Below are 17,879 nucleotides of genomic sequence, written 5' to 3'. Positions count from 1 at the left end.
TCATGAGTGATCATGATACGATAACATCTAATATTCTTCAAACCTAGAGATATGAGTTGTTACTATGAGTTGGTTGTACATTGATTGCACGAGAACGCACTCGGTAACTTGGTGTTATAAAACGTGCTTTTGTGTATGATTCAACAAGTAGTAGAACAAGCCATATGAGTCGAAGTTTATCCATTCCTATTACCTTCGGGATAAAAGCGATATCTGTGGGCCTCTCGATGATTTGATGATGACAAATGGAAGTGCTCGGCCGGGCCAGGACTGATTTGATTTGTTCAATTAGTCAGTCGTCATAAATCGGAAATCGGGAAACAACAAATGGACAGAGAAAATGATTATAATCCATGTCTCAGTCCATATGATATCTAGAATGGATGAATATATGATCCCTTATCTAATGGACAAGTCATTGACAAAGGTCAGAGTTCGACGGAAGCTTTTGAGAGCTACGATTGCTGATCGGTTCCTGAAGTCATACGTAATAATAGTTTTAGACTTATCCAAGTGGGAGACTATTGGATTAATGTCTAAGTCCATAACCATAATTGGTAAGACTTGACCCGACCCGACATGATCCATTTGGGTTGCATGGCATCATGAATTTGGATAGACTATAATGAGGGAAATAAGACACTTATGGTTATTAATATATTATAAGTTCTAGTATATTAATAATAAATAAGATTATTTAATTAGTATTGATCAAGAATTAATCTAGGATTAATTAAGTGACCAAAAGAAGACTAATTAAATATATGGGTTGATTGTGCAAATCATCCATACTTATATAGTGCGCTAATGCTCCATGGATTATCTAGTTGGGATAAAACCCATATGATGCTCCATGGTGTATTTGTACCCATGGATCTTGGAAATGAAAGGCCATGTCAATTAGGGTTCACATGGTGTAACCCTAACTATATATGCATTTTATTCTTGACCAAAATTGGAACTAGTATTATTCTAGAGAAGGGCTAGCCGATTTCATGTAGTGTAGAATTATCTCAAGTTATTCCAAGTGTATTTGGTGTTGTGTGAACCATTTGAGGTGTCACACTTGAGGCACTAGGCACTCGAGCTTAATGAAGACATTCTACATCAAAGAGGTATGTTTTCTATCTTGTTATATTCATTGTTTTGTATGCTAGATTAGGATAATACCTTGGAAAGTTCATATTTGCATGTATAATAGAGAAAACATAGATCCAAGGTATTTAGGGTTGCATGTACACTTAGGAGGGTTAGAATGCTCAAAACCCAACAGAAAGCACAGATAAATGGGTTAAGTTGGACACACCCAATAGTTGGGAGTCTCTTTTGTACAAAGTATCCTCTGTTCTTTGTGAAATTTAGAAATCCTTCGTTCATGAGTATATTACTAAATAATAATTTTATAATATTTCCCACACACATACAAACATATATATATATATATATATATATATATATATGCAATGATTTACGAATATAGGAAATATTTGACTTGTACTCTCCCTCAAAAACATTAAAATGTTGAAAAAAAGTGGGGTATGAAGCTCACCTTGAGTTAGTTGAGGAGTTGTATGGAGTTATAGAGTGAAGGTCTCAAGCTTAAACTCATGCTGAGATGAGGAATTTCCCCGGGAGGGATGCTTTCCTAAGGATGATTATCGCATATTATTATGAATAAAATAATATGGATTCATCTTAAAATATAATAAAATATTAGGTGAGTGGAGGAATTTTACCTTACAATTCCAGGGAGAAATTGAGAATATTTTCCCTCCAACAAGATCATCGTTCTTGCCTTGAAGATGAGTTTGAGGGAAAATGGGAAGAGTGAGAGAGAAAGTGGAGTCTAAACTCCTTTACTGTCGTTGTTTTGGAGTATAAGAAAAGGAAGAGAATCTTTGATGCATGGAGATCTGGTGGTCCATGCATGGATAATTGGTGGGTAAATCATGGAATACTGTGATTTGCATGGGAAATGAGGAATTTCGTATTCCATGCTTTACCCACCAAATATCCATGCAAATCACAGTGGGGGTCGGTTCCTGTGTTGGACATTTGGTGGGTAAAGAATGGAATACTGTGATTTGCATGGAATACTGTGATTTGCATGGGAAACAAACCCAGCCATTTATTTTTATGAAGAATATGCTTAAAATAATTAATTTTAGCATTAAATATGGGTCTAAGGGGTTTAGGATAGGGAAAATACTAGTTTGGTGTAATTTCCGGTGTCAAAATGCCTTAAAATGGTGAAAAAGTCCGAAAATAATGAAAATCTGGAGTGGGGGTCGGTTCCTGCAAGGTTCTGAAGGTATGAGGGAAGTTCCGGATTGCTTAGGGAGGATTCCGGAGTCAGGTCCACACTTCCGAAGCACTTTTCAGATTCCGAAGTCATCTATTTCATTCCGGAGCGAAGCTAGCAGTCTGGACCGAGGTTTCCGAAGTTAGCTGAACTTTCCGAAGCAAGACTAGCCTTCCAAATGAGAGGATACTGCGAGATGGTCCGGATGAGACGCATCCAAGGCAAAGAAGGTTCCGAAGCAAGAAGCTTCTTGGTTTCTTAGAAGGTATCCGGACTAAGAGGGTTCTGGACGAAGAGCTTCAGGACCAAGAGGAGTCCGGACCAAAGTTTCTGGACCAAGAGGGTCCTTTTGGGGTTTCCTCTTCCAATTTTGAGCTGTTTTCGACTGAGGAAGGTACTTAGGGAGATTTGAGAGAGATTTTAGATACGTGGAGAGATTTGGGAGAGATTTCACATGCTTGGAGAGATTTGAGAGAGATTCACTATACTTGGAGAGATTTCGCATACTTGGAGAGATTCACTATTCTTGGAGAGATTTCGCATAATTGGAGAGATTTAGGAGAGATTCACTATTCTTGGAGAGATTTCGCATACCTTAGAGTGATTTGGGAGAGATTTCACTATACTTGGAGAGATTTAGGAGAGATTTATTATACTTTGAGAGATTTACATTCTAATACTATATGTTTCCTTAGGAACTCATATTGAACACTTAGGTGTGTTAGCACAAGTCTCACAATAGGCCTTGCTTACTTGAGGATGAAATTTCCTAGCCAAAAAGGCTAGTAGTGACATCCTCCCCCTCGTTAGAAGGAATTTCGTCCCAAAATTCTTTCGAAAGATAGGGTTATAAATGCAAAAATAGGTGAGGGTATTTCTGAGTTATTTGGTCTTTGTGTTCCCAAGTGAATACCGGCTCACGCTTAGCGTTCCCTTGAACCTTCACCATCAGGATGCGACTTTGTTTTGTGTGCTTAACTTTTCTGGCCATAGTCTTGATAGGCTGATCAACTATTAGGAGGTTCTAGCTTAACATAATCTTGTCTAGTTGAACTGGGAGGGTTTTTTTCTGACCGAAACTTCCTAGGTTCGACACATGGAACACAAGGTATATGTTACTGAGCTTGGAGGGTAGCTAGAGTTTGTAGGTTACCAGACTGATTCGTGAGAGGATCTCGAATGGTTTGGTGCATCGGGGAGTTAGTTTACCTTACATTTAAAATTGAGTCATCCTTCCCTGAGGGAAGATCTTTAAGAATACCCTGATCCCTTACTTGGGATTCTTAGGCTTTAACCTGCTACCTATATAGTTCTATTGCCGACTTATACAATGTTTAGGGTCATGCTCGGGTTTTGACTATCCTTTTTGTGGTTTCTTGAATAATCTTGGGTCTAGGGAGTGTGCTATTGAGTGTTTGTCATCTTTTCAGTTGGGTGTCTCTCACCTCATCCCAATAGAGGATGATCTGTATTTCCGGCTACGCGGGGCCTCAAAGGATATAACTCCTATGCTCGGGTGGTAGTTGTTGTTACATGTGTACTCGAGTAGAGGTAGGTGGGTATCCCAACTCTTTCAATGTCCATTACACATGTTTTCCTTCGAAGTGCAGTTTATTATTTACCTCATCCTTATCAAGTGGGATTTCTAGGGCTTCGGTGGTCCGGCTCTTATGAGTGTCGAATACATGGGATGTAAAATGCCTAAGCTGAGCTCTTAGATTAATTAGAGACTATGGGTTACCAAACGTTTTTAGCGAGGCCTTTTGAATGGTCTTCTAGGGATCGGGATCTTGGCGTCCTAGAAGTAGAGTTTTCTGGGCCTTAAGAGTTGGTACTAGGTCACCAAGGTCGAGTTCGTGCGTGATGTAGTTGACTTTATGAGTCTTTGATTTTCTTGAGAGTTTTCTCCCTAGGGTTTTTCCAATTAATGGTAGGTCGGCCTTTTCCAGTTCCTTCATGTTGGTTGATCATGTCTCTGATTCGGGGTAGGGAGTATCGATTCTTGAGGATGGCTTTTCTTTGGCTTAGATGTAGCCAGTGGTGCCTATTGGTAATTTTGTCTTTCTCCCCTTATGATTTAGACAGTTGCTTCATGTGTTTAGGGGCTGGGTCTGATGTTTCCTTTACATAATATGCCGATCTTATGATCATACATTATTTGTTCTTGTGACCGTGCTAAGTGATGTCGGGTGTTTGGTCATTGAGGTGGTTCTAGGGGTCGAGGTGATTCTACCTCTGCTTAGCACATGGTTGAGGTTTTCTAAGAGATTTTGGGAATCTCTGGAGGAATATTGGAAGCCTTTCGGATTCCTTTTTATGCCCTTTGCTCCTTGATTTTCAATCTTTGCTTGGGCGAGGGAAGGGTGTGGTATTTCTTATGCCAGGTCTTAGGCGTCTGGTTGATAGGGATTTTGTCGTTACCGACTGAATGACTTTTGTTATTCGTTTGCGTAAGAAAAAAAAGTCTATTTGCAGAGCTCGAGGTTTGTAAGGTGAGAATCAAGCCTATTCATGTCAACTGATGACATTGGACTCCTTGTTGTTACATCGATTTGAGGAATATTGGTGGTTAGGAATGATAGGGTGTTTTATATTCATCCTCCTATCATTACTAGTTTTGTTTTCATTGTTACCATTGGATCTATCTTGTTTCTACTTGTTAGGTGATCTAGTGTTCGCGTTCTTATCGTTGCTAGTTTCGTTTTCATTGTTACCATTGGGTCTATATCGTTTCTGCTTGTTAGCTGTTCTAGTGTTAGTGTTCTTATCGTTGCTAGTTTCGTTTTCATTGTTACCATTAAGTCTATCTCGTTTCTGCTTGTTAGGTGTTTTAGCGACGCAAAGGTGCTGCTATAAATCAAGGGAATTCGTAATCCGACTTCTACCATGTTTTTTTCCGGTATAGATGGATGTAACCCGACCGCACATACTTAGGATTTTAAAAGGTACTTGACTTGGGGGTTTTTCCTAATCAACATTCAGACTAGGGACAGGAAAATGATGCGAGATCGCACGTTCTTAGTTTACGGAATCCTGACTATATATGACACTAACATTCATACGGTACCATCATGGTTCATTCGTAAGGATTCGCTAGGTTCTCCATGATCTACGGATTTGCTCGAATGGGGAAATAGTTTTTAAATTTGTTTTCAATTTGAAAGACCTTTCTGTGAAAATTCGTTACATAGAGTTTATCGTTCGAAACGTACCAAGAATCTCTATAGTGTTTCTTGTCGTCTCTTCCTGTCTAGTTTTCAACTCCCTCGTCATTCATCTCCGTTGGACAATTTCTATTGAAATGTCCTGTTGCACCGCACTTGTGATAAACTGGACTTACTTCTGGGTTGAGGGTTGGAGTGATGTATGGGGTCGGGGCCCTAAAGTAGCGGGAGGTATGTCCTATCTTGTTGCACCTTTTACAATGAAATGTCTGGTAGGCTCCCTAATGATGGTATTTTCACTTGTTGCAGGGTGGGTTGCTCCCAAGGTATGATTGTCTTGATGTGGGGGGAGTAGGGTTAGTAGGGATAGGGACTGATCTTTCTTGTTTCCTTTTAGTAAAACTCTAAGTCGAACTACCTCTTTTTTCGTTCACGAACATTCGTTTCTTGTTCTTAGGTTTAGGTTTTTGAGTGCATGGGTGAGTTGTCCTTCATTTGTTTCCTTGCTTACTATTATGGTTGAAGTTACCGACACTGCTTCCAACTTCGTTTGTGTCATTGGCATTAAAGTATGCGATGACGGCTACCACGGCCGCCGTTACAGTAGCTTGGAAACTGGTAGAGTCTACTCGTAGGATCAACGCATGGTCGGGGTACTGTTTACCTTCATGAGAAGACATAACTTTGTTGCACACGAAAAGTGAGCTTGTGAGTACTCATAGTTAGTTCCAAGTGAGTTTACTCGTGTAATATTAACGTACTGGTGTTATTCGGTTCAACCTACATCCCCATGATGCAGTGATATTGGAGGGTGGGAACATGTATTAATTGACATAAGGTCCATCAAAATAGCACATAGCTAGCAATATGGTTAACATATTCGGTTGGATGGATCCTTGGAGGATGTACTCCTCTTGATTTACTACTATTGGTTGCGATTAAGGGCATTACGGACCTAAGGCGAGTAGTGTGGTGATCCAATTTTGGCGCACTAAGTGCTTGGTTATTCCACTTATATTAAGGGCGCCCTTTTTGTGTTCCTTACGCTGCTAAGGCTGTCCTAGCCTTGATTGCTATGAGTTGTGGTCTACAAATAACCATTTCCTCTTTTAAGGAGTGTACATGGTCTACATAGTTTTTTGGTCCTACTTGTGGGTTTTGTAAGGCATTTGGAATGGTGTTCTTGTTACTTGTGGGGGATTGGATTTACACTGTTGCACACTGGGCTTTGCTTATGGTCTCCATTACTCCATGACTGAGGGTTGAAAACCGGGAGTCAATTCGGGTTACTCGTGACCCAAATGGATGTCTGATTCGTGAGGGTGCTGGCAATCCGATTGTGGATCAATTCGGTGCGCGTCGATTGTGGATCAAATTGTCTTTTTTGGAGATGTGCCCTGAACCGAGTGGGAGTCAATTGCTCAACTCGTTTTTTGCGTCAGTATCGTTTTGTTTCTAGGTATGTTCATCCCAGTGGCACTTATGTCGGGTGGTTACGTATCTCAGAAGAGAAAGGCGAAATGGTCTCGAGTCTACTCTCTGTTGGGTAAATCTCGTCAAGGGTTTCCTTGGCGCTTTCATCATCACTGTTCTCTTATTTGGAATTCTCCCTTTCACGATTCATCCCTTGGTGTTCCTTAGGGTCCACTTATGGATTTTCCTCTTGGGCTTCTTTTGGTCTCTCCTTGCCTCATCCGCAAATCACTATGATAGGGTAGTAGAAGTCTTGGCGAGGAATTTCAACTACGTTGTTTGTGTAAGAGTCGCGACACGAGGTATACAGGGATAGTTTAGGTGTGAGGGGGTTTATAGTATCCTAAAATACTCCTATAATATTTTAAACTTGATGTTCGAATTCTAGTATTCTCTTGTGCGCATAGTTGGTACATCTTAGGTTTGTTGCAACACCACTATCACTCCCAAGCACATGTTGGTCATATCTTGAATAAATATAGTTGATCAGGCCATATTGATCCCATATATGATTACATAACTTCCCAGGTTTGACTGTAGCGTTCAACCTTTAGTTACTTTTTGATGGGTTTTGAGCATTCTAACACTCCTTAAGTGTACATGCAACCCTAGAAACCTTGGATCTATGTTGTCTAAGACACATCTAAATAATGTTTTTTCCAAGGTTTACTTCCTAACTAGCATACTATGGAGCATATGTATCATAAAACTAGTAGATGTACTTACCTTTTTGTTACTTGGATTCCTTGATAACCTTGTGAGCCTAGCACCTCAGGTGTGATGCCTCAAATGTCTCACACAACACCAAATGCACTTAGGAAGATTTAGAGAGAAATGAACACTTCTTGAAATCGAAGATGCCCTCACTCTTATGCTTAGTGTCCGATTTTGGTGAACAAGACGATCCTTATATAATGTGTTACAATTAGGTTACACCATGTAAACCCTAATTGTCACGACCTTTCATTTTCATGACCCATGGGTTATGTAACCACCATGGAGCATCCTATGGGTTTTAACCCAACTTGATAATTCATGGAGCATTGGCCCACTATATAATTATGGATGATTTACACAATCAACCCATATATTCAATTAGTCTTCTTTTGATCACATAATTAATTCTAAATTAATTCTTGACCAATAGTAATTAAATATTATTATTATTATTAATATATTAGAACTTATAGTATATTAATAAGCCATAAGTGTCTTATTTCTCTCATTTAGTCTATCCAAATACATGATGCCATGCAACCCAAATGGACCATGCTGGGTCGGGTAAAGTACATACCAAATACAGTTATGGACTTAGACACTATATCCAATAGTCTCCCACTTGGATAAGTCTAATAACTATATTTGTAGTAATGACTTAAGGATCCGACTAGCAATCACAGCGCTTTCAAAGTCTCTCGGAACTGAGATGATAATGTACGCCATATAAGATACGTGATCATATAATCCTCTGCTCTCAAGATATCAGCCGAACAAACACATGGAGCATGGTCTTACTTATTGTCCAACATTTTTTTCTCGATCTCTGATGTGTTTTGACATAGAACTAAATTGAACACATCAATTATGTTCTAACCGGGGCCGATACATAAGTCAAAACCAAATCATCTAGGGGCCTAGATATCACTTCTATTTTAAGAAGGAACAGATAAACTTCGACTCATATGCTTGTACTGACTACTTGTTGAATTATGCACAAAAGCATGTTTTATAACATCGTGTTACCAATGCGTTTTCGTACAATCAATTGATAACCAACTCATAGTCAAGAAATCATATCTCTAGGTTTGAAGATTTATATGATATTATCGTATCATGATCACTCGAGATAAATTCCATGAAGTGATGCAAGTGAGTGTGGGTTGAATCCAATACTCAGGCCTTATGAGTACTCATGAATGTTGCAGCAACCACTGCTATGTATAATGCACATTAGACAAATCATACAAGCCAAATTCATGATAGTCTTAAATCAGTACCTACTTCCAAAGTATGACTGACTGTCGAGAGTTTGAATAATAACATAATTATTCAGGAAGTCAAAATTGCAAAAATGAAACCATAGTAAACGATTAACATAAGATAGTAACACTTTACTCATAAATAAATAACAATTTTTATTTCATCATCAAATGTCAATTACATTTTACAAGTTTCAGAAAACTATCTAATTATTAAAACTAATATCATCCTTCAGCCCTATACGCCTCGAATGCGGTAGATGCTTAACCCTACCCAGTCCCTTTGTGAGGGGATCTGCTGGGTTCTAATCCAATGATACCCTTTTTACTACGAGGAGTCCTTCTTCTATTCGATGTCTGATGAAATGGTATTTTCTGTCAATGTGCCTAGATCTTCCATGATCTCTTGGCTCCTTAGCTAAAGCAACCGCACTTTCGTTGTCACATAAAATTTCCATTCGCTCCTTTATAGCTGGTACAACTCCAAGGTCTCCGATGAAGTTCTTTAGCCATATTGCCTCCTTTGCTGCCTAGCTTGCTGCTATATACTCTGATTCATAAGTTGAATCAACTACCGTCTCCTGCTTGGAACTTTTCCAAGTAATTACCCCTCCATTTAGGGTAAAGACCCAGCCTAACTTAGAGCGGAAATTATCCCTATCAGTCTAAAAGCCAACATCGCTATATCCTTCCACTCTCAAGTCATCACTGCCACCGAGGGTATGGACCCAATCCTTAGTCCTCCGCAGATACTTGAGAATGTCCTTTACCGCAATCCAGTGAGCCTTGCCAGGGTTCCCTTGATATCTACTGACTATGCTCAAAGAAAAGGCCACATCAGGGCGAGTACAAGTCATAGCATACATGATGGAGCCCACAGCAGAAGCATATAGTATATGACTCATCTTTGCTATCTCAGCCTCAGAGTCTTACTCAGCTTGGCATTACTCTGGATAGGTAATTCCCCTTTCTTTGAGTTTTGCATGCTGAACATCTTCAGCACCTTATCCAAGTAGGTAGTTTGACTAAGTCCAATTAGTCTTTTACTCCTGTCTCTCAATATCCTTATTCCTAGGATATAGGCAGCTTCTCCGAGGTCCTTCAAAGCGAAACACCTCCCAAGCCAGGACTTAACCTCCTGCAAGTTTGGGATGTCATTTCCTATGAGTAGTATGTCATCCACATATAACACCAAAAAACTAACTATGCTCCCACTAGCCCTAACATATACACAGGACTCATCCCCGCTCCTCGAAAATCCAAACACTTTGACTTTATCATCAAAGCAAAGATTACATCTGCAAGATGCTTGCTTTAATCCATAAATGGATTTCTCAAGCTTACACACTCTATTAGGGTATTTTGCATCGACAAACCCTCTGGCTGAGCCATGTAAACATCCTCAACCAGCTTTCCATTAAGGAAAGCGGTTTTGACATCCATTTTCCATATTTCATAATCATGAATTGCAGCTATGGCCAGTAAAACCCTAATAGACTTAATATTTGATACCGGTGAGAAGGTCTCATCATAGTAAACTCCCAGAGTTTGAGTAAAGCCCTTCACTACCAGTGGCACTTTGTAAGTGTGTACCTTCCCATCCATGTCGATCTTCTTCTTGAAGATCCAATTGCACCCAAGTGTCTTACGACCTGGTACATTGTCAACCAAGTTTCAAACTTGATTGTCATACATCGACTGAATCTCACTATCCGCATCCTCCTTCTATTTTGTAGACAAAAGGCCTGCCACGGCTTCCTTATAATTATTAAGTTCATCCAAATCTATCAGTATACTATCACTGATAAATGTATCACCTTTAGTAGTGATATGATAACCATAATAAAATTCAGGTGATTTCCTCACTCTAGTGGAACGCCTTGGAGGTTCAGACTTATCTATCGGCTCAACAGGAGTTTCCTCCTCAGGTTGTCCGATAGTATTGAGGTTCCTTCACCACTTGACTCTTGAAGTTCTTCAAGGTCAATTTGTCTCCCACTGTCCCCTTGGCTTATAAATTCTCTCTCACGAAAGACTCCTATTCTTGCTACAAAGACCACATTATCACTGAGTCTGTAGAAGAGGTAACCAAAGGATCTCTGTGGGTAGCCGATGAAAATACACCTCTCACTTCGAGGTTCAAGCTTATCATGAGTCTCACGCCTCACGAATGCTTCACAACCCCAAATCTTGATGTGGCCTAAATTGGGAACTTTCCCAGTCCACATCTCGTGAGGTGTTTTGGCAACCTTTTTAGTAGGGACTAGATTAAGGATATGGGCGGTAGTCTCTAAGGCATGCCCCCAGAAAGAGATTGGTAACGAAGCTCGACTCATCATGGAACGAACCATATCCAACAAGGTTGGATTTCACCTCTTAGCCACACCATTCAACTGTGGTGTTCTAGGAAGTGTCAATTGGGAGAAAATCCCACATTCCTTAAGATAGTCAAGGAACTCAATGCTAAGATACTCTCCTCCTTGATCGGATCGGAGTATCTTAATATTCCTGCCCAATTGATTCTCAACTTCCTGTTTAAACTCTTTAAACATTTGAAAAGTTTCTGACTTATGCTTGATTAAGTAGATATATCCATATCTCCTGTAATCATTAGTAAAAGTCACATAATAGCGATTAGCATCCCTTGTGGTAGTTTTGAAGGTTCCACACACATTTGTGTGTATGAGGTCCAACAAACCTTCACCGTTCTCACATGTGCCAGTGAAGGGTGACTTTGTCATTTTTCCAAGTAAGCAAGACTCACAACTATCATCCGACTTTAGGTCAAATGATTCCAAAACTCCAGCCTTTTGGAGTTGGCCTATGCGCTTCTTGCTGACATATCCAAGACGACATGCCATAAGGATGCTTTATCCAAGCTATTTGAAGAATCAATATACAACACATTATTCCCTATATTGTCTACAACATTCACAGCTTCATATACACCATCACAAGGTAATGCTTTAAAGTAAAATACAGCATTGTGATAAACACTAATAGCACCATTATTATTATCAAACGAAAAAGTAAACCCTTGTTTGTACAAGCCATGGAAGGAAATAATATTTCTCGCCATTTTGGACGAGTAACAAAATTTATTCAAATCGAACATTAACCCCTTATTGAGCAATAAAGAATAAACTCCTATCTTGGTAACAGACTAACAGGTGATTCTTTCCTATTGCCCACGATTAAGTTTATCTTCCCGTGCTCCACTTGCTCACTTCTTCTTAGGACCTGCAAATCAGTACAAATGCGAATGCCACAACCTGTATCAAGCACCCAAGAATTAGCATTAGATGATTTATTAGACAATATTGTATACATACCTGCTTGGGTGGGTTTAACTTTCCCATCCTTTACATCTTGATGGTACTTAAGGCAACTTTGTTACCTATCACACCCGAAAACCGAGAATGGCGGAAACGTTATGGGGTGGATGACGTCATGTAAAGTATCACAACACAGTAAAAGTAAACAAGCAAACAACATCATCCATTGCATTAAATATATAATTTTAATACAAGCGTGTTCTTTACAGTTATAGACACCAAAAATAATGTGAATCGAAATAATAAGATGAGTATTGGATGTGCTCCATCTTCTCAAAAGCTGGCCTCGGTACCTGTCTACTGTTGACCTGAGAATACAAGTTATTTTGAAAGAGTTTATCAACATTAAGCTGGTGTGTTCATAAGTATTTTAGTGTCAGTGTTTGTATCAAAACGTTTGAACATCGATTTAAACATAAGTTTGTAAGCATTGGTGATAAAAGTATGTAAATGTTTGTACATGGTTGTAAAAGTTTGAATCTCTTAGAAAAACCTATATTTTCTATTTAAAAGTAGCCTTCTACCAAGGCGTAACTATTTTGTATGTTCGTTTATCGTAAAAGTGTGTAATTTTCCCAAGTGTAACTATCATTAACCAAATATAGTTTGTACATTTATGTTTAAGTGAAATGATCACTAAATGTATATAAAGGATAAATTATTGTAGTACTGTAGTGTTGTATTATAGGAACTACTGTTGTACTAACTACCTTAAACCGGATTTATATTAAGGTATCATGTGATTAATTGCACCATACTATTGACTGGCAACAATGACATACGAATGGTCGTAAAACGGAATGACGTTTGGCACCCGCAGATCTGCAGGTCCGGCTGTAGCTAGCAGCAAGGTGCAGGATAGTCAATCCAGTATAGATCTATACATAAACTCACGCTCTCCCTCCAAGAGAATTCTGGCTACAACTCGGGCCATGACATTTAAGGCATGCTCCGATATAGTGAATCACAATTGTTAACGTATTCATGTATATGTAATGTAATGTTACTTGTTCTAGTATCGTCGTATATGCTCTCTTCCTAGTATAGTTGTATATGTTCTTCTTCTAGTATAGTTGTATATGTTCTTTTATAGTATAGTTGTATATGTTCTCATAGTAGTAAGTATTGACTCAAGAAATGAACTGACTCATTGATCTAGAAATTGTAGTAGTATGATCATGTGTTACCCCGATGGTAACTTACTAATGATGTAACTAATACGCATGAATATGGAAGCACTTTTGTTTCGATATATGTACACTTGATATATAATTAATATTGAAACGACCTTCGGACGGCTACCCGAAATCCCACCAGACCACATCCAAATCGAGGAAAAGGAAATAGGGCGGATGGCCTTCCTAATCCCTTTAAACATTTCTTATATATCTATACATATATGGGCATGCAATTTATAAGAAGTATAACAAAGTTTAAATAAAAGTATTTGATAAGTAAAAGAGTTTGTAAAGTAGTTTGAAGTAAAACAGTTTGAACAGTAATAAAATCATTGGTTTTATAGTTATTAATCACATGTGATTGATGTAATATGTCACATCCCAAAACCAAGAACGGCGGAAACGTTCTGGGGCTGAGGACGTCATGTAAGTATCACAACACAGTAAATGTAAATAAGCAAACAACATCATCCATTGCATTAAATATATAATTTTAATACAAGCGTGTTCTGTACAGCATAGACACCAAAAATAACGTATATCAAAATAATAAGATGAGTCTTGAATGCGCTCCATCTTCTCAAAAGCTGGCCTCGGTACCTGTCTACTGATAACCTGAGAATACAAGTTATTTTGAAAGAGTTTATCAGCATTAAGCTGGTGAGTTCATAAGTATTTTAGTGTCGGTATTTATCATTCAGAAATCTTTGAACATGTATCAAGTATAAGTTTGTAAAATGTATGTAAAGGTTTGCAATTGTTTGTAAAAGTTTGAATCTCTCAGAAAAACCTATATTTTCTATTAAAGTAGCCTTCTACCAAGGCTTAACTGTTTTGTATGCTCGTTTGATGTAAAAGTGTGTAATTTCCCAAATGTAACTATCATTTAAAAAAATATAGTTTGTACATAAACGTTTAAGTGAGGTTATCACTAAAAATATGTAATGGGTAAATCATTGTAGTACTGTAGCCTTGTATTATAAGAACTACTGTTGTACTAACTACCTTAAACCGGATTTATATTAAGGCATTACGTGATAAATTGCACCATACTATCGACTAGTAACAACGACAAATGAATGGTCGTAATAACGGAATGACGTTTGGCACCCGCAGACCTGCAGGTCCGGCTGTAGCTAGCAGCAAGGTGTAGGATTGTCAATCCAGTATAGATCTATACGCAAACTCACGCTCTCCCTTCAAGAGAATTCTGGCTACAACTCGAGCCATGACAGTTAAGTCATGCTCCGATTTAAATCACAATAATAAAGTATTCATGTATATGTACTGTTTCTCGTTGTAGTATAGTTGTATATGTATTGTTTCTAACATCATTGTATATGTATTGTTTCTAGCATCATTGTATATGTATTGTTTCTAGTATATGTATTGTTTCTAGTATATGTATTGTTTCTAGTATATGTATTGTTTCTAGCATCATTGTATATGTATTGTTTCTAGTATATGTATTGTTTCTAGCATATGTATTGTTTCTAGTATATGTATTGTTTCTAGTATATGTATTGTTTCTAGTATCATTGTATATGTATTGTGTTATCCTGATGGTAACTAACTATCGATGTACTGGTAAATATGAATATGGAAGTACTTTTTATGTCTATACATGTATATATGATATATAACTAATATAGAAACGACCCTCGGATGGTCACCCGAAATCCCACCAGACCACATCCAAATCGAGGAAAAGGAAATAGGGTGGATGGCTTTCCTAAGCCCTTTAAACATTACTTATATATATACATACATATACATATATATATATATATATATATATATATATACACATATATGGGCATGCAATTTATAAGAAGTAATACAAAGTTTAATAAAAGCATTTGATAAGTAAAAAGAGTTTGTAAAACATTTGAAGTGAAACATTTTGATAAACAGTTGAACAGTGATAAAATCATTGGTTTTCTAGTTATTAATCACATGTGATTAATGCAATCACATGTGATTGATGTAATAACTATAAGTATTTGACTTGTATCCCCCCACCCATAAAGTATTTAAAACATTTAAAAGTATTTCAAAGGTTGATTAAAGGGGTATAAACTCACTTGTGGTGAGTAGATTGAATTGATGTATCGGGTACCGTACTAAGTGGCAAACGGAGACTTGTTCACACGTTCAAGCCTAGTTATCATATAATAAGCATATATATAACTAATTAGCCACATAATAACTTAACAAAGTAAGTTAACACAATTAGGAACATGTATACACTTTATATAAGTGTTATAGGTCCTAATGGTTGCATCTAAGTTGATACGGGACAAGGCAAAAGGGGTTTAAAGCACAAATGGCCTTGTATATGAGTTCACCACCCAAAAAACCCTACCCATTGGAGTTTACGGCCATGAACCCATGGGTTTACAGCCGTGAACTCCTCACATGGAGGTTTTGGGTGTTTTGAGGTGTTATCTTGGTCCTAGAATAAGCCTAGCCTTGTTGGAATAATACTTGAAGTAGTTTAAGGCCTTGGAATGCTCGTTTGGGGAGTTTATGGCCAAAGGACCATATCCTCTAGAGTTTATGGTCGTAAAATCCTATGGGGTGTTGTTTTAAATTCATTTGAGGTCCTTGCATGTATAGGATGGCTTCCATGCTATTATCTAAGGCTAATGGGGACAAGATGCACAAATTTGTGTCATTACTTGGAGTTTACGGCCCAAGATATGTTCCTTGGCCATAAACTCCTTTTAAGGAGTGATTATGTTGTCTTTTGTTCTCCATTCAAGCCCCATGTGTTCAAGGTAAATTGTCTTAAGGCCTTAGGGATGTTTAGGGTGCATTTTTCCCTTAGAAAAGGGGTTTACGGCCCAAGATATTTCTTGGCCGTAAACTCCTATAAATCTATGATTTTGAAGTGTTTTGAAGACCAAATTAAGCACAAGTATTAGTGGTTAAAGTCCTTAGGCTTAAGGGGCAAGTTAGGGCACACTTTTCCCTTGGAAATGGGGTTTACGGCCCAAGAAACCCTTGGCCGTAAACTCCAAAAGTCTTGTGATCTTGGATGATTTTGGACATGTAACAATGTTATAAAGCATATAACAAACATTAAAACACATTTAGGAAAGTAGACTCACAATCTGGAATGAAAACCCGAAGATCCGTCAGAGAGAATTGGCTTTTCTCTAGTTGGAATTGTGAATAATGAATTAATTAAATTCAGAAATCTATTTATAGTCCTGGAATATTTTGACTGGAAAATATTTTTATTCTGGAAGTCGGACTATAGCATTATGAAACTTACAATGTCCAAGTTTCACAATTTCAGGAGCATCCATTCTCCCGATATGTCCATAAATGTAAACCCTAATGTACAAAAACTTGTTCGGACAAGTCTGGAAATTACAGAAACTGGACTAGCTTCTATTAAAAGGTAATGTTTGTACAAAAGGAAATTTCGGGTTGTCACATCATCCCCCCGTTAGAAGGAATTTCGTCCTGAAATTAGAATTTAAGGAAATAAGAAGTTACAAATAACTAAGCGAAAAGATGAGGATATTTCAGTTTCATCTGATCCTCGCGTTCCCAAGTGAATTTCGGTCCTCGCTTGGCGTTCCAACGAACCTTCACGATAGGGATATGGCTTTGCTTCGTCTGCTTGACCTCACAGTCCATGATCTCTACAGGTTCTTCCACGAAGTTGAGGCTCTCGTTGATCTCGATCTCGTCGAGTGGGATTACGAGAGTCTCGTCGGACAGACACTTTTTCAAGTTAGATATGTGGAATGTAGAATGTACGTTACGAAGTGTGTCGGGTAGATCAAGTTTGTAAGCTACGGGGCCGACTCTTGCGAGAATCTCGAAAGGCCTTATGTACCTAGGATTAAGCTTCCCACGCTTACCGAAGCATATCAAGCCCTTCCAGGGTGAGACTTTGAGAAGGACTCGGTCTCCCACCTGAAATTCCAAAGGTTTTCTTTGTTTGTCAGCGTAGCTCTTGTGTCGGTCTCTAGAGGCTTTCAATCGTTCACGAATCTGAACGATCTTCTCTGTCGTTTCCCGAATGATTTCCGGACCAGTGAGAGTATTGTCAGAAGATTGCCCCCTAGCTAATTGGGTATCACCCACCTCAGCCCAGCACAGAGGGGATCTGCACTTTCGGCCGTAGAGAGCTTCAAATGGTGCTGCCTTTATGCTCCTGTGATAACTGTTGTTGTAGGAAAATTCGACGAGGGGTAAATGAGTATCCCACGCTTTTCCGAAGTCGATTACACAAGCACGCAACATATCTTCTAATGTCTGGATCGTCCTCTCACTCTGTCTGTCAGTCTGTGGATGGTACGCGGTGCTCATGTCCAGCCTTGTTCCTAGGGAATGTTGCAGCGATTGCCAGAATCTTGAGGTGAACCTACTATCTCGATCAGAGATAATGGATATAGGCACACCATGTAGTCGTATGATTTCCCTAATGT

This window comes from Lactuca saligna, chromosome 4 (genome assembly GCF_052625555.1).
Source record: "Lactuca saligna cultivar CGN05327 chromosome 4, ASM5262555v1, whole genome shotgun sequence".
Classification (NCBI taxonomy): domain Eukaryota; kingdom Viridiplantae; phylum Streptophyta; class Magnoliopsida; order Asterales; family Asteraceae; genus Lactuca; species Lactuca saligna.
This window is presented reverse-complemented; position numbering follows the sequence as displayed.